This window comes from Armigeres subalbatus, chromosome 2, assembly GCF_024139115.2.
Source record: "Armigeres subalbatus isolate Guangzhou_Male chromosome 2, GZ_Asu_2, whole genome shotgun sequence".
NCBI classification, from domain to species: domain Eukaryota; kingdom Metazoa; phylum Arthropoda; class Insecta; order Diptera; family Culicidae; genus Armigeres; species Armigeres subalbatus.
Genome location: NC_085140.1, coordinates 191,821,590 through 191,845,693, shown reverse-complemented (window position 1 = coordinate 191,845,693; position 24,104 = coordinate 191,821,590). Strand labels below are relative to the sequence as shown.

Genomic DNA, 24,104 nt, shown 5'->3' with positions numbered 1-24,104 from the left:
TGGAAAATTGAATCGCGAAGAATTGGTTGGGTAGCGAAAGAAGCGATTACGAACCACAGACAAAAGATACATTATGCTTATGGTGTTACTAACAAGTTGAGTGTGAACTGACATAATGTATGGTTCACTTGAATGAACATAATCGTTCAACCCTTTTTGCTATAACTAAAATTTTTTTTACAGTTCTGTATGAAATCTTTGCATGTAAGCTTCGAATACAAAAAAAAATTAAGCTTCCTATACAGCTCATGTTTTTAACTAATACAAAATTGCTGTATTCTAATCTTTGGCGGCGCCAGCCATCATTTATTTATAAGGTACCACTTGGTTCAAGAACGTTGCCTTAGAGAACCGTAGCGTGCTTGCAACGAGTTGTGCCTCTTCTCTGACCCCGTCTTTGGTTTTAATAAAATCGAAGCATTAAAATCTTCTAAATTTACAAACGCTAAAATTTTAAACAGAGTCAGCAAGAATCTAATACATAACTGTATTAAAATCTGTCATCTGCTGGTTGGGTGTATACATACCGTAATCAATACTATCAAATATCCTTAGATTGGCCATACCTGAAAGCAAAGAAAAAGTTCAATTAGTATATGAATAAAAAAACCTTATATCTTCCGAAGTTAAAAATAGAAATATATAATTTTAACTGAGATCGATTTTTAATCCCTTAAAAAAAGTCGATTCAATTTAAAACCACTTGAATATGCCATTGTCGAATCTGTTACTCATTATTATATGATTTCAGAAACGTTTTAATGTTCTTGAATACCCTTTCCATTTCACTTGAATTTTCGTTACAGCAATAAACTCGGGTCGTAGAAAGTTCAAAACCGCTTATATAATCGCAATCTTGGTAGCCGAATGAGATATGGTTTTAATTGATATGAGAGTTAAATAATATTACCATTTTGCACTGAAATAAAAACTGTATTGGAAAAAAATTGGACAAAATTTGGAAAAATTCACCAAAAGTTTTCCCTATACCAGAATGTTTTGAAACGTTTAGGTAATAAAGAATTACTAAATAGTTTTGTTTTGACATTATTGTTTTAGGGGAACTATACCGGTTTTGGCCATGTTCCTAATTTGGCCAATTTTTTCGAATAACTCCAAAAATAAATCAATTCGCGAGGGTTTTATTAGTTCCAACAAAAGATATATCCCTCACAATACAACGCTGCTTTCAACTGATCGATTATTTTGGAAAAATATATATTTTCCAGGGTTGGCCAAATTAGGCACTAAGTTGGCCAAAACCGGTGCACTTCCCCTATTGAGGTTTCTTTCCTAATCCAAAAGCCCGCACCTCTGTCTGCTACCCTCAAGCAAACTTTTTTAATTTAATTTTATTTCCAATCAGTTTTGGCCCAAATATTTATAATGGAGCAAAGTTCTAGAGTGTTTGGAGGGTTGACGTCTTCTGGCACAAAAACCAACACTATTATTGTTTGCACCAGTCCAGAACGGGGCGCGCATAATGGCAAAACGCCAAAGCAGTGTCGGGCCTTCATGAGACGAAAGGTCGAAAGAGACAAAAGGTCAAGAAGAACAAAAGGTCCGAGGGGACAAAAGGTAAAAATACACAAGAAACTGAATTGAATATAATCAATCTCGCACAATACAAGTTTTTAAATGAACAATCTTTTTTATCTCTAACAGAACTAAATATTCGTAATATTATCTCATAGTATTATCTCTGTCCTTTCGACCTTATATCCCTTTCAACGTTTTATCTTTTCGACCTTTTGTCCTTTCGACCTTTTGTCTTTCGACTTTTTGTCATAGATTTGATTCATTTTGGCACATCCGTAGATCGCTTGCCATACAAGGAATTTTTTGACGAACTTCGACAGCTTCCTTTAGAAACGACCATTCTAGAGGTGGCGACGTTGTACTCCTGTTCCGGCATTTTGCTGGCGTCGACCTTGAGATAGGTCTCATCGCCCATCACAACGCAGAACGGTTTCGTGAGCCACTCCCTGTACAGCTTTCTTGGGCGAGTCCCGGAAACCGTGTTTTGCCTATCGCTCCGGTTCGGTGCCTCCTGAGCCTTGTAGATAAGTAGTTCAGAAAATATTTTTCTTATAAGGAGTACGTTTATTAGTCGGTATGCTTATTTCAAATTATTTACAATAATTGATTTCAACTTCGACTTCTAAGGTGAAACTTTTTATTTGTTTTCTCATTGTAATTTTCAATGAAGACAATATAATTTAATTACCTAACATTTTGAGTAGTACTGTTCGCATACAAATCTGTTGCGAAAAGTATATCGACACGCCATCTACATTTGAAGAGCGACCAACCAACAGCATGCACACATAATATGATGTAGTGCATTAAATCAAACCTGGCGCCCTTTCTTCTGGGAACTGATACAAGATGGAAACACCCGCTATTTAAGACGAGCAGCCATCGGAGTTGGGTCTCACAATATCAGCGACACCTTCACATCACCGCCATCATTATCGAATCGAAATAGAAAAGTGGTGAACGACTAGTAGAATTTAATTTGAATTATTATAAGTTTCAATTGTGCTAGTTTTCAGTAAAGTTTGTACTCTAAGTGTTCAATTTAAGAAAATTAAAGTATATGTTGATTGTGTGTAAATATCTGTTGAATGACTGTCATGAACTAGAAGAAGAAATTGGAGTGAATAACATTACGTGTCCCTGTTGAACTGGCGGTCAATCTCACTACGAATGCAATTCACTATCCTTATCGAGCTATCGAACATTGGTCTTTCGAGCCGGATGACGGATGACAATACTCCATCCGCTCTGAACCTATCTGTACTCGGAAGTGTGATTCTGATCCCCATAGCTTCTTCATTGGAACCGCCATCACTACCTATAGAATTACGTCGTTTCGCTGAACTCCGCCATCATTGCTGCTCCATTCTAAAATACAAGGCAAATAAATTGCCTATAAAAGGTAATTAGGATTCCAATCAAGCTATCTTTCTTTTGTGCATGCTACGCTGGTCTATTGTTCACAGATCCGTTGCACTATGTCCAACGAACGCCGCATCAAGTCACTGAAACTGAGACAGAAGAGCATCATCGCATCATACGACCTAATCAAGACATTCGTTAATCAATTCGACGAATCTACGCAAGCATTCGAAGTCCCTGTTCAGCTGGAGAATCTTGTCCAGCTGTGGGCAGATTAAAATACAGAATCAGAAGGAATTGGAAACACGTGACGGTCTCAAAAGTTCATTGTAGTCGAAATCTTTCTGTCGATTTGATAATGCCAACATCCTTTGCATTAGTATTCTCCAAGTTCCGTCGACTCCAAGGCACAGGAAAAGTTTGTGCTGTACAGTTTCACTCATATTGAAGCTTATTGATAAAACATATTGAAACTTTCGCCTTTTTCGCAACATCCCAGATCGAAATGATGGATACACGCTTGTATGCTTGTCTGACGGTTCTTGAACGACTTGATTACATGATATTCGGTTGAATGTGTGATTCCGATCTATCGATGAGATGCTTTTGTTTTTTCGAAGTGAGTGCTCAGAATTTGTTTGAAGACTTTTTCTTGTTTCGAAGCCATTACTGAATTAATGTTAACGACATTCATGTAGTTCTTTCGATGCCATTACACTGTTAAATACTTTTTGTGAAAATTCCAGTTATTTTTGCCTACACAGATCATATACTCTAAAGGTACAAACAGCTGAGTGTGTCTTAGTTTTTATTGATCAATAATACGAGTAAAATAGCCAGCCAGTCAGCTCTACAATAACACGATTCTTTTTTTGAGCGTCTCATCAACGCAGAAGAAGAAACTTTTGTATGCGGGCGTCCTACCACGAAAAATTGTGGTAGGACGCCATTTCTCTTGCGGGCATCGCTCCAGCACAAAGGTGAAAGCTTGCAAGCACAATTGTGATAAATCAGATCCACTATTAAACTATTCTTGCAGGCGTCCCACCGACGCCGAGAAAGAAAATCTTGTGTGCGGCCAACGCAGAGGACTAAAACTCTCAAATGCGGGTATCTCAAATCACAAAATTGTGATCCATTTAATGTATAATTACACAATTTTTCTTGCGAGCGTCTCAGAAACGTAGAAACTCTTGTACGCGAGCATCTCAACAAAAAATGGTTATCCACCATATCTTCAATTACACCATTCTTCTCGCGGACGGCCCATCCACGTAGAGAAACTCTTCTACATATGCGGGCGTCCTACGGAAGCAGAGGAGGGTACTCTTGCATGCGGTCATCCCACCACGATAAATAGTGATCGACCCATTGCGCAATTACGACTTTCTTTTTTCGAGCGTCCCACAAACGCAGGGAAAGAAACACCACGTGTGATTGTGATCCTGTGATTCTTGTGGGCGACCGCAGATGAAGAAACTGTTCTATGCGACCGTCCCGCAATGAAAAATTGCTATGCATCCTGTCTACAATAACACTATTCTTCATGCGGTGGCCCACAACTCAGAGGAAAGAACTCTTGTATGCGGGCATCCCACCAACGCAGAGGAAAAAAACTCATATGCGAACATCCCAACAATCAAAATTGTGATCCATCCAATATATAATTACACGATTTTTCCTACGACCGTCCCATGAATACAGAGAAAGAAACTCTTGTACCCGAACGTCTCTCCAAGAGAAATTGTGATCCATCCTATCTACAATTACACAATTCTTATTTCGGGCATCCCATCCACGCAGAGAAACAAACTCGTTTATGCGGGCGTCCCACGAAGGTAGAGGAAGATACTCTTGTATGCAGGCGTTCCACCTCGAAAAAATGTTATCCATCCGATCTACAAGTACTGCGGATGTCCCTCCAATGGTAAGAAAAAAAAAATTGATCCAATATTCGCTATTATTCTTTAGGAACTATTCTGAGTGGGCGTCCTGCCGTGCCCAATTGCGATCCACCTGTTCCACAATTACTCCATTCTTCAGACGGGTGTCCCACCAACGCAAAGGAAAAAACTGAATTTATTCGCATTGCTTACAGATGTCGTACTGTGCGTTCTTTCCGTTCAATTGTTAGGCAAAATCAAATGTTTCTATTTGTTGTTTAATTTTTTTTTTCAAATGATAGAGCAACAACTACCCCAAGTATGCCAATTTCGTTAATTGACCCTCTAATCTATAAACATAAAAATGAATTTCTCATAACTTTTCAAAGGACCTAAGTAACATTTTTCATGAATTAATTTGAGTACTGCAATCAAAAGCTTTCATGTTTCTCTATTGATTGCGCTATTCAAATTAATCCATGAAAAAAATGTTACTTAGGTCCTTTTGAAAAGTTAAGCGAGATTTCTGTCTGTCTGAACCTTATAGACTCGGAAACTACTGAACCGATCAGCGCGAAAATTTGTATGCAGAGGTTTTTGGGCCCTCCTTTATAAAGGGGGGGCTCCCATGCAAATGACACAAAAAATCCTGCATAACTCGAGAACTAATCAGAGAATAAATCAATTTTAGGCGAAACGAAGTTCGTCGGGTCTGCTAGTTATAAATAAAATCCGCCTGGGCGGATTTTATTTATAACTAGCAGACCCGACGAACTTTTTAATTAACTTGGGGTACGCACTCACCCCAACATTCGAAAGATTTTCTACGGGTATTTTGAAAGGGAGTTCCGGAAGAATTTCAAATATTGAAGAAATTTAAGAAATAATTTCAGAAGAAATTGCAAATTTGTTTTGTCAAAATTTAGCTGCAAAAACTTCCGAAGAAATTCCCGGAGGAATTGCCGAAGAATTATCCAGATGGTTTTCCAGTGGAATTACCGAGGAGAAATTTCTTAAGAAATTCCTGTAAGAATTCAGAAGGAATTCCAGTTGGAATTTCAGAAGTAATTCCAGAAGTAATTACCGGAACAGTATCAGGAGGAATTTTCAAGCTATTTTCTTAAGAAATTCCCGGATAAACTTCAAAAAACTCCTTACAGATTTTCCGAAGGAATTGTGGAAGAAAAATCCGGAGGGTTTTTCGAAAGTCACCTGGAGGGATTTCCGGTGAAATTCTTGGAGAAATTTCTAAGCAATTTTGAATGTATATGCAAAGTGATTCCCGGAGGGCAAGGCTTCCTGTTTATGTAACCTCGTAAAAGTGATAAACTGATCACAGTGCAAAATCTCGTTAGAAGTTGTCCATATACTACGCGGGCCAGTTTTGGTCTGTTTTAGATACGCCCCTCCCCCAGCGTGGACATCGGCTCATTCAAATTTTCAAAAAAATGTATGGACAGTGGATTATCGCCATACTCCCCCGCCCCCTAAACTGTCCCTTACAACGCGTCAACGTGTCATGCAACAAGCGGAAAAATTGGGGAGGTCTTCTACTGGTTATGCCAACAAATAAGAAGACCATTATAATGAAAAACCCAGATTAATCCGCCTAGCATTCCTAGATTCCTCGTGCATTATTCAACAACCCAACTTGGATAATTAGTTGAAATGCTGAAATATCGACAATATCAATATTTTGCACTAAAATATCAAGTAATGCTATTTATAAGAAGTAATCAATATCCTGTACTATTGGCTTGTTCTTATCCATATCATATCTTGATATTGAAATGATATTTCTGTGCATTTTTTTGATATTGAGGCCTGTTCTATTATCTCAAGCCCATATCATGTTTTGTTTTTCTGTTCAAGACTTCTGCCCAGGTATGGGTCTCTGTACATTCTATAAAAAGCTCGTTTTTAAAGTGAAATGATAGCCTTTCGGTACAACTTTGTTGTACGAGAAAGGCAAAAAACGAGAAATGAAACTCCGTGATAATTCAAAATTTTGAAACAATACATAAATTACACCATAATGAAACCCATTTATCCTTCAGTCAAACACGAATTCAAAGACTGACAATCGACCCAATCATCCTGATCACTTTCTTCCTGTGCTCAATTAGTCGCATAAATCAAAGCAATGTTGCATGATGTTTACTTTTCGTGTCCGTTCAACCCTGAAGATTGGTCGGAAGGGTTCAATTATCACAAATGATTCATCCCAGCCAAGACAACACCCTCCTCCCTCCAGTCCGTTCTTCTGCTGGGTAAAGTTTTAAGTTGATGCTCAAGAACGATCAATTCCCTCCTGGCCTGGCTCGCTTGGGCACGTCAACTCCAAAATCACACGCCAAGTTATTGTTCCTCCCCCGGTCGGTCGATTGTTTTCCGTGGACATAAATAATGGGTGAGTGAAAAGAGAGCGGCATTTCTCCCATACATGGGACCTCGACCTTTAAGATTCGGATCCAAGTTCCAATCGTCCGGCAAACGACGATGCGACAGGACGGTGGAGCTGCTGGTGCTGGTGGTTGAACACATAAATCAATTTTATGCTGGTTCGGAAGGTCGGCCCGATATTGTTACTGTTTTGCTCGCATGCATGACTCGCAGATCGGTTCGCTATATTTACGACTTTGTTAGGAAAGAAATATAGAGATCTTTTTTTCTCGTCGCAGCAGCAAATTCACGTGCTGTTTACCACACTGTTCATCGTGCTGGAAAATTACGAACTGTATTTCTTCTTTAGAAAGCCTTCGTGCTTCCGTCTTTGACCATGGCGGTAGACAGAGATGGATCCAAAGGAAGGTCACATTCTTAACCAAAACGTAATCAGACGTTAGTCAGACTACGCATAAACGTATTCATCGACTGCTGGGTAGAGATGTATTTCTAATCGTCCATCCATAGTAATGCATATCGATTATTGTTTACGACTAAAGTCAAATCACACGTATCTGAGAAAGTACATATGCTAATAAACATCGATTTTAAACGATTGTTAAAATACGGTCTAGTTATTCGAAGCAAAAATACAAGCAAAATGTGCCTATAAACGAATATCGCAATGATTCCCCTGACTACGCCTATTTCCGTGCCCCGCTTAGAGGGCCGGCTAAATGAATTATGATGACGATTATTATATAGCTCTTCGTGAGCCGCCGACGACGACGTCACCGCCACCACACTCATCATCTCTTCAGTCGCGGCCGTGCAAACTGATGATTATATTGACAACGCTGAATTACAACATTAGTAAACATGAATGGACGTGGATGGCACATGGATGGAAATAATCGTAACGCTCTTCAATGGGCTTTGCCGCGCCGTTGACGGAGATGGTTGGACGGACGACGACGACTTGTGGGATTTCTTTTTCACGCGTTGGCGCTATACACGATGACACGATGATGAACATGGAAGTTCACAGGTGCAGCCACGGAAGAAGGGATGCTCCTCCCGTGTTGTTGCTGGGTGGACGAGATTCAGTGTATGTAGGCAGGCATGCGCCCAGACGATCGAAGATAATCATTCTGGTCTCGTCTGTGTTTCTTGATTTGAGCCATCAAGAAAAATGCGGAGTGAATGGATCGATGAATTGCTGCTACGTGATTGGGATTGATTGTTGCTTATCCGCGGCTATCGATGCATTTGAACTGACGACAACCTAGCGAATTGCGATTGTTAAAAAAGCGTTTTGAACTGAATATAATTTTGTTCAACGAGAATGGAGCAATCAAACTCAGAAATTCAAGCTTCGGGTCAACATTCAAATTTCGACTGGTGATAACTAATCATACTCTTTTTTAACTTTGTTATAGTATTTTTTGCGAATTCATCACAAAAAAACCCAAATTTATCCCCAAGTGGTGATTATGCCTTTCTCGATTCGATATGTTGGATTCGAATTAAAAATTAATGTTGTAAATGCTGTGCTAATTGCCTACATCTTGGCGGTTAAAATATTTGATGCAACTCTATCACGCTGCTTATAAATTACTCAATAATTGAGTAATTTTTAAGCAATTGTTATGAGAGTAATGGATTGCGTCATGGCTAAATTGATTAATGACTTAAGGTGATTATAGAATAAAGCCAGAAATCGGCCATTTTGTAAACCACGTGCTTTTCCAATATTTTTTTCAAGAGCACGAGATGAAAGAACCATAACGCGTATGGGGCTGAAATAATGGTAGATCGTTTGCTTAGTTATGCTGAACAATCATAATTTGAGTTTCGGCACTGTACGAAACCTATTACTCCAGATTTAGGCTTTTGGAAATGTATGTAGATTGATAATCACCTTGTGATTATAGAATTGAATTTCAAATTCACCACACGTTTATCTGCATACATTTCCAAAAGCCCAAATCTGGCGTAATAGTTTTCGTACAGTGCCGAGACACAAATTATGATTGTTCAGCATAACTAAGCAAACGATTTACCATCATTTCAGCCCCATACGCATTATGGTTCTTTCATCTCGTGCTCTTGAAAAAAATATCGGAAAAGCACGTGGTTTACAAAATGGCCGAATTCTGGCTTTATTCTATAATCACCTTAAAGTGTGCATGTAAACAGCGTATTTGTTAAAAGAAAAATAGAAATATTATTCAAACCGAATGAGTTATTAGCAAACAAAAACAATAGTGTCCAACTAGGAAAGTTTCTCCGTCGAATGAAACTAGTTGCACTCGAATCGGTCAAGTCGTGTATATGATGATGAAACGTATTTAACAATAAAAAATTCCCGGGGCTACACACACACACACACACACACACACACACACACACACACACACACACACACACACACACACACACACACACACACACACACACACACACACACACACACACACACACACACACACAGTCAGACATGTGCTCAGTTTTTCGAGCTGAGTCGATTGGTATATAACACTATGGGTCTCCGAGCCTTCTATCAAAATTTGGCATTTGGAGTGAAATTATAGCTTTCTGGTACAACTTTGTTGTACGAGAAAGGCAAAAACGTACGCAAAATTCAATCCTTAAGCGTTCACGCTCGTGCACGATTCTGCAGAACAGAATCACACAGAATTCCATGCAAAATCGAATCATTCCACTCATCTATAAAAAAAATCATTTATGTGTACTGATCTGAAGAACGCACTAAAATGAAACAATGATGATACAAACGAATGATTTGAATCACGAATGTCTTTTTGCTTGATGAGTTCCGCAGCGGGTTTCAACACATCCTTGATGAGTATTGTTCAAAAGTTTTGAGATGTGTGTGAAATTTCAAAATTATTACGTCTTAATCTTCGCATTTTCAGAGCGAAGGGTAGGTTTTAGTTTTTAATTTGCCAGAAGACGCAGCTGAGAGGACCATATTTCAGGAGTAGGATCGCTGACGAATGTTTGTAGGGCTGACGAATGTTTGTAGGGCTGACGAATGTTTGTATTTAGTCCGAGAGAAGACAACGACGCAGCTTATCTTAACATTGACAGATTTGTATGACTCGCTCGTTACAGCCTTGGAGTTAACTCTTGAAAAAGAGTTAACTCTTGACCTCGTGAAACAAAGACTGAGGATGGCAGAGGAGTCAAAGCGAACAAATCGTGAGGAAGAGTTCAAAAAACGGATCCAGCAGCTTTCGCTCGACATAAGCAGAGAACGCGTTGGACAGGACATTAGCAGTTTAAAGGAAAATGTCACGGTTGCGGTGAAAGAGGACACTTCAAGAAGGAATGCCCTTATCAGTTTGAAACTGATGATAATCAAGTAGAGAAACGAGACGAGCCAGACTTGGGCTGAAAGTCACCCTAATAAGAATATAAAAAACCCAGATTAATCAACCTAGCGGTGATGGCGCCTTTCTCGCCATCGGTAATAAATGTAGCCTTTACGCTTACACCTCGATGATGTACAAGAAAGACAAAACAGTTACACCGTCTAATGTTATGATAGAAAATTTACACTAGTAGACGACAGATGGCGCTGCCAAAAGTTGCTCGAATTCCCTAAGTTCGAATTTTGACTTTCGGACAATTTCATGGTACTATGAAACTGAACGAAGAGCATACTTACGCCTAAATGCGTGCAACACGAGCATCTTTATAGTACGATGAAACTCTTTAATGGGAGCAAGCCACGGATAAACTTTAAAATATTCATAGATGCAAGCAGAGCTTAAAATATTCTTCTTCATGAACCAACTTCGGTTCGAATATTGACAAACATCGCATGAATATTCAAAACATAGAATGACATAGTCAGACAACTACTCCACGAACTCATTCATTCGACTGTCACTGAATGTGTTTACTATGTGCAGAAAAAAACATGATTAGCATTATTTATGTTGATGTTTACCGCTGAAAGTGCCTCGCGGATGAAAATCGGATTCAGTCCTTGTGATAAATCATTTGACTCATTTAAAGCGTGTTCAGATTTCAGATAATTTATCAATTTGTAAAATGTGCATAAATATTCAATGACTAATATTCAACTGAATATTGACTGTCCAGAGCCGACTATGAATGTGTCGGAAGTGAACTGACAAATGAAGAAAAATGGACTTCACTAAAAATTTTCGATTATTTTACACTCTGGATGCAAGACCATCAACAGATGATCAACAGCGTTTTAGTCTCTGTCGGATGCAACTTGTTGCAAGAAAATCGGTTAAGAGTTTCTATGTGAAAATTTGGCTAATGTTTTTATGGCATTTTGTGCACACACACGCACACACATACACACACCCACGCACACACGGACAGACAGACATTTGTTCAGCTCATAGAGCTGAGTCGAATGGTATATAACACTATGGGTCTCCGGGACTTCTATCAAAAGTTCGGATTTGGAGTGAAATGATAGCCGTTCAGTACAACTTTGTTGTACGAGAAAGGCAAAAAGTAGAGAAGAACTTTGTGAGTTTTATGGCAAATGGAGAACGATGCTAAAATGGAATAGCAAGCAAAATACATTTCAAGTTGGATTCAGGCTGTAGTGATCACATGGTAGGAGATAAAATTGTTTTTTCGTTTCTGCATAAGATACGTGATCCTGTTGAAATCAATCTCGCGAAGAAAGGCCACGCAAAGTTAGTTGAGCGAGTTGGAGATATTAGCACTGTAAGTAATAGAGGAGTGCGACTTAACATAGAATACTTTGTTTGTACCGAGCTTGAGAGATATTCTTCTTCTTCGTTGGCATTACATCCCTCACTGGGACAGAGCCGCCTCGCAGCTTAGTATTCATTAAGCGCTTCCACAGTTATTAACTGCGAGGTTTCTAAGCCAAGTTACCATATCTGCATTCGTATATCATGAGGCTAACACGATGATACTTTTATGCCCAGGGAAGTCGAGACAATTTCCAACCCGAAAATTGCTTGGACCGGCATCGGGAATCGAACCCAGCCACCCTCAGCATGGTCTTGCTTTGTAGCCGTGCAACTTACCGCACGGCTAAGGAGGGCCCCTAGAGATAATCTTCTATCGGTCAAGAAAATGACGGAAGCCGGTATCGATGTAACTTTTTTTCTGGGCAATACTAAAAAAAGGGAATGCAACGGTTACCTACGAGGAAGTCTGTTCGAAAAGTTGATCATGGAAAGGCATTGTGAGAATGTGTGCGTCATAGGAGCCAGAAAAATGAGGCACCGTCATAAACTGGATGAAAAGGGAAACACGAAGAGATTGTGATAGCTGAAGCGCAGAAGAGCATGGATAGAAACGATATGCGGAGGTTTTACGCAACTGTCAATTGCGCGCGGCATAAGACTGCGCCAGTGTCCGCCATGTGCAATGACCAAGAGGGGAATTTGCTGACAGACAAGACTATGGTGGCAGCCAGGTGGATGGAGCACTGGTGGATGGAGCAGATTTATTGAACGGTGAAAATGAAGATATATTAAGGAGCAGAATGGACATAGTCGGCGACGGTCAAGCTGTGGAACCACCAACGCTGTTGCTTATCCTGTTTAACAGACTGAGACCGTTTGAGGAGTCCTTCGTCGGCTAATACCAGGCAGGTTTTCGTGAGGGCCGATCAACGACGAATCAGATGTTTAGCCTGCTAATGATTCTTGATAAATTCCGGGAGTATAACATGCAAACTCCCCATTATTTATTTATTCAGAGTAAGGCCGAAGTGACCTGTGCGGTATGTAAGAGTCTTCTCCATTCGGTTCGGTCCATGGCTACACTTCGCCAACCACGCAGTCTACGGAGGGTCCGCAAGTCATCTTCCACCTGATCGATCCACCTTGCCCGCTGCGCACCTCGCCTTCTTGTGCCCGTCGGATCGTTGTCGAGAACCATTTTCACCGGGTTACTGTTCGACATTCTGGCTACGTGCCCGGCCCACCGCAGTCGAGCTTGAGCTTGAGCTTGAGCTTGATTGACTGCTCGTAGTTGCTACTCCATTATGACCAGATCAGCTGTTCTTGCACAGGGAACCAACAGATGTATGCTTGGGACTAGCACACATCTTCAATGTACAAGTACTGGTGATCTCATTTGTTAGGTCATACTGGCGCCTGCCACGTCAGAATGCAAGTCAATGTAGGGAAGGGGGAGGAAATGATGATGCAATCACTCGCCCACTGCAAGCCGAATATACCTCTGCACTTGCCACGAGTTCATGCGGAATTTGTTGGAATTTCTGGGTTAGGCTGGAGAGGCAGAGGTCCGTCTTGGTTAACGAGCTGCCAATGTGATAGATAGGAGAAGGTAACTGATGGAATTTCTAATTGGATGTAGGAAACGAGCTCTATAGTTCATTTCCAATTCTAGCAGATTACTGTTAGAATACTCAAGTTGAAGGTATAGGAATAGTAATGGAAACGGTATGGAAGTCCATTTCCAGTTCTAGCGATTGCTAGAACATGAGAAATAAAGAGAAAGATACAAAGTAGGAGAATGGAACGGACCTGGGATTGAACCCACGACCTCCTGCGTATGAGGCAGAAGCAGTAGCCATATGACTACCAAGCCCGCTTTACGTGCCCGGCCCACCGCAGTCGTCCGATTTTCGCTTTTCGTTCGGTGTGAACGATGGATGGTTCTCCCAGCAGCTCATGCAACTCGTGGTTCATTCGCCGCCTGCACGTACCGTCCGCCATCTGCACCCTACCATAGATGGTACGCAGCACTTTCCTTTCGAAAACTCCAAGTGCGCGTTGGTCTTCCACGAACATTGTCCAGGTCTCGTGTCCGTAGAGGACTACCGGTCTAATGAGCGTTTTGTAGATTGTCAGTTTGGCACGGCGGCGAACTCTATTCGATCGGAGCGTCTTGCGGAGTCCAAAGTAAGTACGATTTCCAGCCACTATACGTCTCCGAATTTTTCTGCTGGTATCATTTTCGGCAGTCACCAGTGAGCCCAAGTACACAAATTTTTCTACCACCTCGATTTCGTCACCACCAATGCAAACTCGCGGTGGGTGGCTTACATTGTCTTCTCTTGAGCCTCTTCCTATCATGTACTTTGTCTTCGACGTGTTGATGACTAGTACGATCCGCTTGGCTTCCCTCTTCAGTCTGATGTAGGCTTCCTCCATCTTCTCAAAGTTACGTGCCATAATATCTACAGGGGTTAGACAAAATGGTTGAGATAGGTAAAAATAAGTCGAAATTCAAATCAGCATAACTTTGCGTATAATAATCCGATTTTGATAAAACCAGGACCATCAGAAGTGCACACTCTTCTAGTATACTGTTCCCCTGCAAAACCTGAGATTGGTCCTTGACCACCGGAAATGTTCCGGGTTTTCTGAGGTATGTTCAAGATGCATTTTTCCACTGCTTATCATTTTATGTGATGTTAATTTTCATCATGTTTTATACTTTCTCCGAAAACTAGAACTAATATGCCGGCCAATGGTGGCTGTAGATCGAGAATCCATCTAAACTACACAGAGATACGGCCATTTCCGTAAAACGGTACCGGGAACATGATGAAATGATAACAGATCGGAATAATGCAAATATGAGTATCTAACTTCATGGATTTGCGAGACGATGATTACAGAAACATTTTCAGAGTGATAGTGTCCACTGCCACCCTTATAGCAGGTTCCATGGGCTTTCCAGGAGGGGCCAATTTGTAACAGGTTCCGGATGTTCCGTGAAAGTGACATTTGTTCAGAATGTATGGTCAATCCCATTCCTTTTCCACGAAAATAGCCATATTTATGCGTATACCTAATGGATTTTCAATCTGCAGCCAGCATTCGTCAGCATATTAGTTCTAGTTTCCGTGGAAAGCATAAAACATCATAGCAGCAAACGTCATATAAAATGACAAGCAGCAGAAAAAATGCATTTTTAACATACCCTTGGAAAACCCGGAATACCACCGATGGCCAAGGGCCAATCAGAGGTTTTGCATAGGCCCAATATACTAGAAGAGTTTCCGCGTCCCATGGTCCCAGTTTGATCAAAATCGGATCATTTTACGCAAAGTTATGCTGATTTGAACTTCGACAATTTTATGCCTATCTCAACCTTTTTGTCTAACCCTTGTATGTCGTCGGAGAAGCCAAATAGCTGGACAGACTTATTGAAAATTGTACCACTCGTGTTAATCCCTGCTCTTCGTATTACCCCTTCCAAAGCGATGTTAAATAGCAGACACGAAAGACCATCACCTTGCCGTAACCCTCTGCGGGTTTCGAAGGGACTCGAGAATGCCACTGAAACTCGAACTACGCACATCACCCGATCCATCGTCGCTTTGATCAACCGTGTCAGTTTATCCGGAAATCCGTGTTCGTGCATTAACTGCCATAGCTGGTCCCGATCGATTGTATCATATGCGGCTTTGAAGTCGATGAATAGATGATGTGTGGGAACGTTGTATTCGCGGCATTTCTGCAGTACTTGGCGAATGGCGTCCGTGGTGGTCGGTGGAGCGTTCGCCCTTAAAATCCGCCTGATACTGCCCCACGAACTCCTTTGCAATTGGTGCTAGACGACGGCTTAACATTTGGGAGAGTACCTTGTAGGCGGCGTTCAGCAATGTGATTGCGCTTATCGCCTTTTTTGTAGATGGGAGACACGACACCTTCCATCCACTCCTGCGGCAAAACTTCCTCCTCCCAAATCTTGGTAATGACCCAGTGCAGCGCTCCAGCCAGTGCCTCACAACCGTGTTTAAATAGCTCTCCTGGTAGTTGGTCAACCCCAGGGGCTTTGTTGTTCTTCAGCCGGCCAATCTCCTCCTGGATTTCCTGGAGATCCGGAGCCGGTAGAATTATGTCTTGCGCGCGTTTTCCCAGGTCGATTACCATACCGCCATCTTCGTCTGCCATATCGCCATTCAGGTGCTATTCGTAGTGCTGCCGCCACCTTTGGATTACCTCACGCTCGTTGGTAAGAAGGTTCCCGTTTATGTCCTTACACATATCAGGCTGTGGCACGTGGCCCTTACGTGAACGGTTTAACTTCTCATAGAACTTTCGTGTGTTATTAGCGCGGTACAGTTGCTCCGTCTCTTCACGGTCTCGATCTTCCTGCTGGCGCTTTTTCCTCCGAAAAATCGAGTTCTGTCTGTTCCGCGCCTGTTTATATCGTGCCTCGTTCGCCCTCGTGCGGTGTTGCAGCAATCTCGCCCATGCTGCATTCTTCTCTTCCACTAACTGCTCACATTCGCCGTCATACCAGTCTTTTTTCTGATCCGGGGGCACCGTGCCAAGTGCAGCGGTTGCGGTGCTACCAATGGCGGATCGAATATAACGAGGACGTATCTACGGGAATGATTTCAGTACGTCAGAAATCCCAATAAATCCAGACAACTTTTAATTTCGAACATTGTTTAGATTGTTTGCAAATAGGGGAACTGTTCCGATCTCAATCTCACTGTACATATATCAATCTCATCGCTAAACAAAGAAATACGGCACCAAATTCGTCGCTTCTTTTTGTCAACATGCGTGCTCACTGCTGAAAAAAATCACAAAAATAATAAACAAACCAAATTCCTTTCCATTTCTTTGTTTTTGATGGGATGGAAATAGGAGCTATGAGATGAAGTGGCGAACCGTTCCCCTAATTGGAATATCCACACAGCCACACATTATAGCTACACGGGTTCTTTCAAAATCTGTCAAGGCTATCATGACCATGTCTAACTTATGTGTTTTAGGCAACTTTTGAAAAAATCTCAGAGCTTTAAACTGAACAAACTGTAATCTAACCCAAGTTCTACGAATCGGTTCATTTTCTAATGACAAAGGTTGGGCTTCGAGAGATTTCATACAAAACTTTTGGAGGTGTAACAGAACAAAGAACATTTTATGAAAAAGTAAAAATTTGGTAATTGCAGCTTTTGATGATTTATGGCCAATTTAAAGAACCCTTCAGGATAAAACATTTTTAATGAAATTGCTAATACCTACGTAAAAACATCGTTAACTCCATCGCCACAGCTTGGAAACCATATCGCTACGTTCTCAAGAACGATATTAATTCTGATTTACGCTGATACTTATCCGGTCGCTGCCTCCGAGTTCGCTTTATTCCGTACAGTTTCTCTCGCAAACTCCTGCATCGTTTAACCTAAGTTGAGAAGTGCGAAGAAATTAGCACACTTCCCACTTCATCAGCAGAGGAACAGTATAGGTAGTCGCTTAACTATAGTCTGGTGGAACCTTAAATAGTTTCATTTGACAACGTGCTTAAAGTTTTCCTTGGATCTTGTTCTCTTCCAAAATTCAGTTATACCAACTGTTCTTATGAGCTATTCCACAATTGTTATTCGGAGGATTTTCATCCTGCTAATTATAAGTTTTAAATAATGTGTGACATACGAGACGAGACATACACGTATTCAACAATCAGTCCCACTTCAAACGATTCTTACATTTTTTAAATTACACTTCTTTATGTGACTCTCCTATCGAAGCAATCTTTTTCATTATTTATATACATTTGGTACTCAATTCCAATATTTATTTGGTACCATAATTCCAATATGTTCCCCCCACGTTCATCCGTTTTACGACATAATGCACCATCCAATCCCGTGACTCTAAACGCCAGACTATAGTAAACTGACTATGAGAAACAGACGGGGGCACTCCAGCAGAATGAGAATCGTTCATCATCTTGAAACTTATCTTAGTGGCGTCCTACCATGGCCATGGTTCGACCGACGGCAGCCGCGGAGGTCAAGTGCAAGCAAAACTTTAGAACCATAATCTTTGCTTACTTTCCGGAACATTTGACCGAGCATATTTGGGAAACGGTTTATGACTTGATGACCCTCTGTCCGTGCTCGGATTGACTTAACTCAGTTGTTGGTTGGCCCAGAATAAGATTGTGTGTGGCCTCGTGACCGTGGCAAATTGCTTCATCTGCAAACAGAATATTTTGACAGATTGGAAAATACGAAGGGATCCAACTTGAACCTTGAACGCAAGAGGATTTGTTGTCGGATTGCTGCGATATGATATTAGCTGCGGTGTTCACGGGTGGAAGTAATCGATTTAAATTTCTGCTGAAAAGTCACGTTTATATTTAGGGGTTTGTGGAACGACAAAATTGTAACAATGTCACGTGCACCGAAGGCACGAATATCTCAAAGTGGCGGTTGAAGGTGGAAGGCCGAATAAACACACGTTAGCAAAAGCTACCATTTGTTTTGCTAAGCACACCACCACGGTCGACAAGAGATAGATGTCGGCGCCGCCTGTCGCCCTCTAAATTGCCAAATGGCCAGATCTGATTCACTGCAATGACACCGAGATTTGCGAGCTTGCAAGGGAGTTGCTCGACGACGAGTAAAGCGTGTTGTTTGGCTACCGGCTTGGGAGAGTAATTAAGATAAGAAGCCAGATTATACCGTATTTGGATGTGGCAGATATGTCTTCTATTTCGGAGTCTGGTTGTATTTGGTATCGTTCGTTCTTCCCGCCTGTGTTGACGACACACGCCGGCGTCCATGGGTTCGTGGTGACAAATGGATTTTCTAGGTAACTTGCAGATACAGTTTTGTCACATTGTTGCTTATGGGGTTTTTGAGATAACAATCATCAGTCGAGGTTATTGAGATAGCCATTCTAGATGACAAGTTATTGTATTTTTTTAAATATTTTTCCTCTATTCCTTATATTTTAGTTGATTTGATCAATTTCTCGCCTTTCAACATTAACAGTGAATTTGTTTTCATTTTCAGCACCAACCTCGCAGTGACACACCCATGTAAGTATTGCATCACATTCGTAATCATAAAACAGGCACATATAAACCGCCTAAAATTAGCATCTCAAAACTGAGATCTTCATTCATACTGCTTTCACACAATTACCAGCCGCATAAATCTTACTTGTCGCTAAATGGCCCGCCAACTGCACACTTCATCTCAATTTTTGGTTGGTCAGTCGGTTCAGCTAAGTTTGCTTCCCAATGCAGAGCCTTATTCCCAAGAATTGAACTGAAAAAAAAAAACGAAAACGTGCCGAGATGGGGGAGTTCGGTGACGGAGTCCTTGAGCAGCGACGCCGAATCAGCGACTGAGATGCTTTTCACGAGGGCTTATTTCAAAGAGTCGCTCCATAAATTAGGTCGATGTCAACTGCAGTATACCACTCGAAAGCCGTCCGTACAACAATAATAAAATCAACACGACCGGAGTTCGAGTTCGAATGTCAGTGCCAAAATGAGCGAAACGGAATCCTGTGTAATACCCGACTGACTCCAACCGCCTGGGCATTGCAATACTACTGGGGGGAAAGGGCGAACAAGTCAAGAACTCACGGAGAACCGCTTTCTCGGTGCTGCTCGTGAAATGGAATTTGGTTCCTACCATTGAATTATTTAAAAGTTTGCCGCACTGAATCGCGTATATTTTCGATCGGCGAAAATCAAACTGGAAGGAATTGTGTCACAGATCCGGTCGGGAGAGAGGATAATAAATTGACAAGTGACGGTACTGTCTGACTTCCCCAAAGCACTGTGCATTAGGAACAAGTGCTGTGATGCGGCAGCAGTTACATTACAGTTAATTATCTTGTCAACATTCCTTCAGTATGTATGTAGATGAGTTATAAAGAAATATTGATGGAGCTGCTTATTTTGTAATAATTGACTAGCTGTAAGCTTATTCGTTCACATTTTAAAGTAAGACTGGTTTTCTCAAATGTTCAGTCATTAATATCGAGATATTGCTTTCTTAATTGTAGTATTGTTAACGGAAAATAAAAACCTCTAAAAGCTTCATATAAAAATGTAATGTAATATGGGGTAATTGGACTGCTTCAGTGAAACTTAGTTTGAAGTTATTTCGGCTCAACCACATTATTTTATTAAATATACAACAGGAAATAGCAAACTTATGTTGTGGAATGCATCTTTGTGCTATAAAATACGTTTAGAAAAGATATCACCCCAGATAACCCTACAGGAAGAGCTCCTTTCGAGAACAAAAGTGCATCGCATCCGTGCGGCGTGGGATGCCACGATGATCGAGCTCGACATATCTACACGGAAAATGAATTACGATTTAATTTATATTTATGATAGTTTTATTGCCTCTGGAAATGGATCTTTTCCTTGTGAGGCAGTCTTTTTTCACACAATCGTTTTCCACAGACAACTATTAAAAAGACCGTCTGTTTGTTTTAGCACCTCTTCTCTCGAAAAACGTTTGAAAGAAGGTGTTAGAATGAAATCGCTGCAATCCAGATGATGCACACTTTCTAGGATTGGTTGAATAAAAAACGAATTGCACTTAAGATGTGATTGTTTTTATTTTAAAGAAATGGTCGATAAGGAATTGGATAACTAAATCTGTTGGAATCGATGGCTAGAATCAGTACTTTTAATGGACATTCTCAACATAGTGTTCACTTTACCTAATTTCACGAAAATGTTTACTGAAAATATTATTAACCTCTTTTGGAGGAATATCTCCACTTGTCATAAGACGAGTTTTGTACTACCATTAAATTTCACCACGTTGTATTTTTGCCTTTCTCGTACAACGAAGTTGTACCTGAAAGGCTTTCATTTCACTCCCAAAACGTACTTTTTATAGAGCGCTTGTAGACCCATAGTATTATATACCATTCGATTCAGCTCGACAAACTGAGCAAATGTCTGTCTGTCCGTGTGTGTGTGTGCGTATGTGTGTGCACATTGAAACATTAGACATTTTTTCTAGTCCTAAACCTGAATCGATTTTGCTACAACAAGTTGCATTCGATGGGGAATGTTTTCTTCTTGTTCGCTATTGAATTTCATAAGGATGGCACGTCTCAAAAAATAGTAAATATTCAAAGAGTTATGAGACATCATTATTTCGTAACAAATAAGCTATCGATTTTCTAGGTTATGTTCTCCCAAGACACAATTTATTCGAAACCGGCACACTGACAGCATAGAATACACAGCTTACACGGAAGAAAAAAAAACTTCACAAAGAAACATAGAAACCCATTAATAAGTTAAAACACAGAGAACAGACATACAAGTCCATTTTCAATCGTGTGTAAGGGATTTAACGGACGTTTTGAAATGCAACACATGTGGCAATCTCGTGGAGGCGCTGGCATCGCATAGTTTATCTCATCAAGAAGCTGTCAAAATTTTAGGCGCACCACCCACCATGGACATAAACAACAGATCCTCCTCCTCACTCTGGTTTCAATCCCATATATGATGTTTCTGTCTCACACTAACGCACGCGATTTCTCTGCCATCAAGGAGCACATGGTTTGTTTTGTGATGAGGGAAGATCCATTAATTACGTAACGCCAGAACGATCGTGTATGATACCACCTCTCCCCAGTTACACTTTTTTAATAAATTATCTAGAATATTGGTAGTGATTTTCACACCTCAGGCAACCCCCTCACTCCTCTAAGCGTTATGTAATTTATGGATGTTCCCTGGGATGTTTCGTTGGTGAACAGCAGCTACCACCTCTGCCAGTATTTTCAATTCTTTTGAATCTTTACCATTCTTTCCATTAGTCACAGTCATCGTCACAGCCAGCAGCGAAGCACTAAAATGATGAAAAGGCCATAATTTGTGCTCAATTATATTTATGATTTTTCTATAATTCATGTCCCTTTTAGTATTTCAATTCGGGTTATGTATAGAAATCTTACTAGCGCTTCCGGCAGTGAATAATTGTCTCTCTTCGACAGTAATTTTAACTAATTTCAATCGGAACATACTATTATAAGCATATATTTATTCACCAATATGGGAAGTGGCTATAGCAGAAACTCTACTTGGTAATACAATCAAATTGCTTGAAGGTACGAAAATGCGTTTTGCTGAATTTGTTTTTTAACCTTATTGGTTCCATAGTGCATGAAAAATAAACATCAACAGTTAGCATGTGCTGGAAGAGGCGGCAAGCTTGGTATCATTTTGGCGCGCAATGTTTGTTTGGTGGAATGTGACAGCTAGTACGCATGACGTCATGAAAGACACCTAGCCACCAAACGACGTATTGCCACAGTCAGAATTCTAACGTACTTTGATTTACACAGCTTTTTGAGTAAAATTTGTTCTAGCCTGGATGTCTGTTATCTGTGGTTAAAAAGTACCTATTTTAAGATTTCATGTATACACTGAAAATTCTAGTTTATTTTTTCAAAATGACCTAAGAAACATATTTTCATGAATGAATTTTAATATTGCGATCAACAGACCAATATGATAGCTTTTGATTGCGGTACACAAATTAATTCATGAAAAAAAGGTGACATATGTTCTTTTTAAAAGTTAAGCGTCAGTTCTGCCATTTCTTTCCCCTATGGGCCGATGTGAGCAGTGGAGGTGAAAAGTGAGACGTGAGAAGTGCGAAGTGAGGAGTGAAAAGTAAGAAGTAAGAAATGAAAAATGAGAAATGAAAAATCACCAGATGATCCGAAATGAAAACAAAAATGTTTTTCCAAATTTAATCTAGACTATCCTTTGAAAAGAGCTGGAATTTTTTTTGCTAATATTTTCAAATGGATATAATAGAAAAACGACGCATCCCACAAAAAAATGTTGTATGGGTGACCATCGCAAAATCAGTCAAAATTTCTAGTGAAAATATCAGAAACAATCCAAATTGAGCCCTACACTGAAAAAAATCAGTTTTAAAATTTTAAAGTCGATTTGCGAAAAATGCTCTTTTTTATTTAAATGAAATTCTGTCTCAAGATAGGTGATTATGTTCCCTACCAACCGTCCACACATCGCAAGCTGGGCACTCTTAAGGAAAAAAAGTTTTTCTAAGAAAAACTTTTTCTTGTCGGAATTATTTTCAGTGTATTTTCATCTGAAACTAAACCAATGAAAGCCATCGTTATAGAACCCCAAGCAAATCTATTTTTATGATACATTGTCTAATTTAGTCACTAAATATAGTTTGTTTTTAAATTAAGAGTAATATTAAAAAGGGGTTTATATCTTCAAAAAAATATTATATTCCATTATTAGCTTCTTTAGTTGCGACCAGTTACGACCAAAACATTGTACTCTGCCTGACTGTACAGGAATAATTAATATGAGTATATATGTATACATATGTTAAATCCATCCCTTAAAGACACTGAAAAAATCAATTCCGTCAAGAAAAAGTTTTTGTTAGAAAAACTTTTTTCCCTTAAAAGTGCCCGGCTTGCGATGTATGGACGGTTGGTAGGGAATATAATCACCTATCTTGAGACAAAATTTCTTCCAAATCAAAAAGAGCGTTTTTTTGCAAATTGACTTTTATTTTTTTTAATTGATTTTTTTAGTGTAGGGTTCTATTTAGAGTTTTTCAAAAGTTTTTTTTTTCAAGTTTTATTAGAAAGTTTGAATGATTTTGCGACAGTCACCCATACAACACTTTTTTGTAGGAAGCGTCGTTTATCGATTATATCCATTTGAAAAAATCAGTAAAAACAAGTTTGACCCTTTTCAAAAGATAGTCTGCATCAGATTTGGAAAACCTAAGTATGCACTTTTCTTTTTACAGCACCTTTTAAGTATTGACCAATAAATTGACAAAAAGTTAACTTAACAATAAGAACACTTGCAATTAATTCATTAAAAAAATGTTACTTAGGCCCTTTTGAAAAGTTATGCGAGATTTATAGTACAGCAAAAAGCCATCTAGTAGAAAATCTAGATGGATTATTCCATTGCTGACAAACGTTCATTTCGAACCAAACACCGCAAGTTGCTGGTTGATTTTTTTGTCATATACTCTGTCTCGCTCAAACCAACAGCGAATAATCTAACGACTACTTTCACGAACACTTTATTGTCAGATTTTCTGGATATGATACACTGCGCGGCGTTTGTAATGTTCCCAAATGGGTACTTGCACAA

General features: G+C 40.0%; 2 protein-coding genes across 7 annotated transcripts in view; one reads left to right on the top strand and one right to left on the bottom strand.

Moving 5' to 3' along the window:
• The window catches only part of LOC134211414 (17S U2 SnRNP complex component HTATSF1), a 310,332-nt gene that overhangs the window by 86,895 nt on the left and 199,333 nt on the right, over nt 1–24,104 (bottom strand). The gene's annotated exons all lie outside the window — the stretch shown is intronic.
• LOC134211417 (uncharacterized) overlaps nt 1–24,104 on the top strand; it is a 401,264-nt gene that overhangs the window by 292,782 nt on the left and 84,378 nt on the right. For all 4 annotated transcript variants that reach the window (XM_062688243.1, XM_062688240.1, XM_062688242.1 and 1 more), the window contains one exon: nt 18,961–18,986. The gene's annotated coding sequence lies outside the window, so the exon portion shown is untranslated. The remainder of the gene's footprint in view (nt 1–18,960; nt 18,987–24,104) is intronic.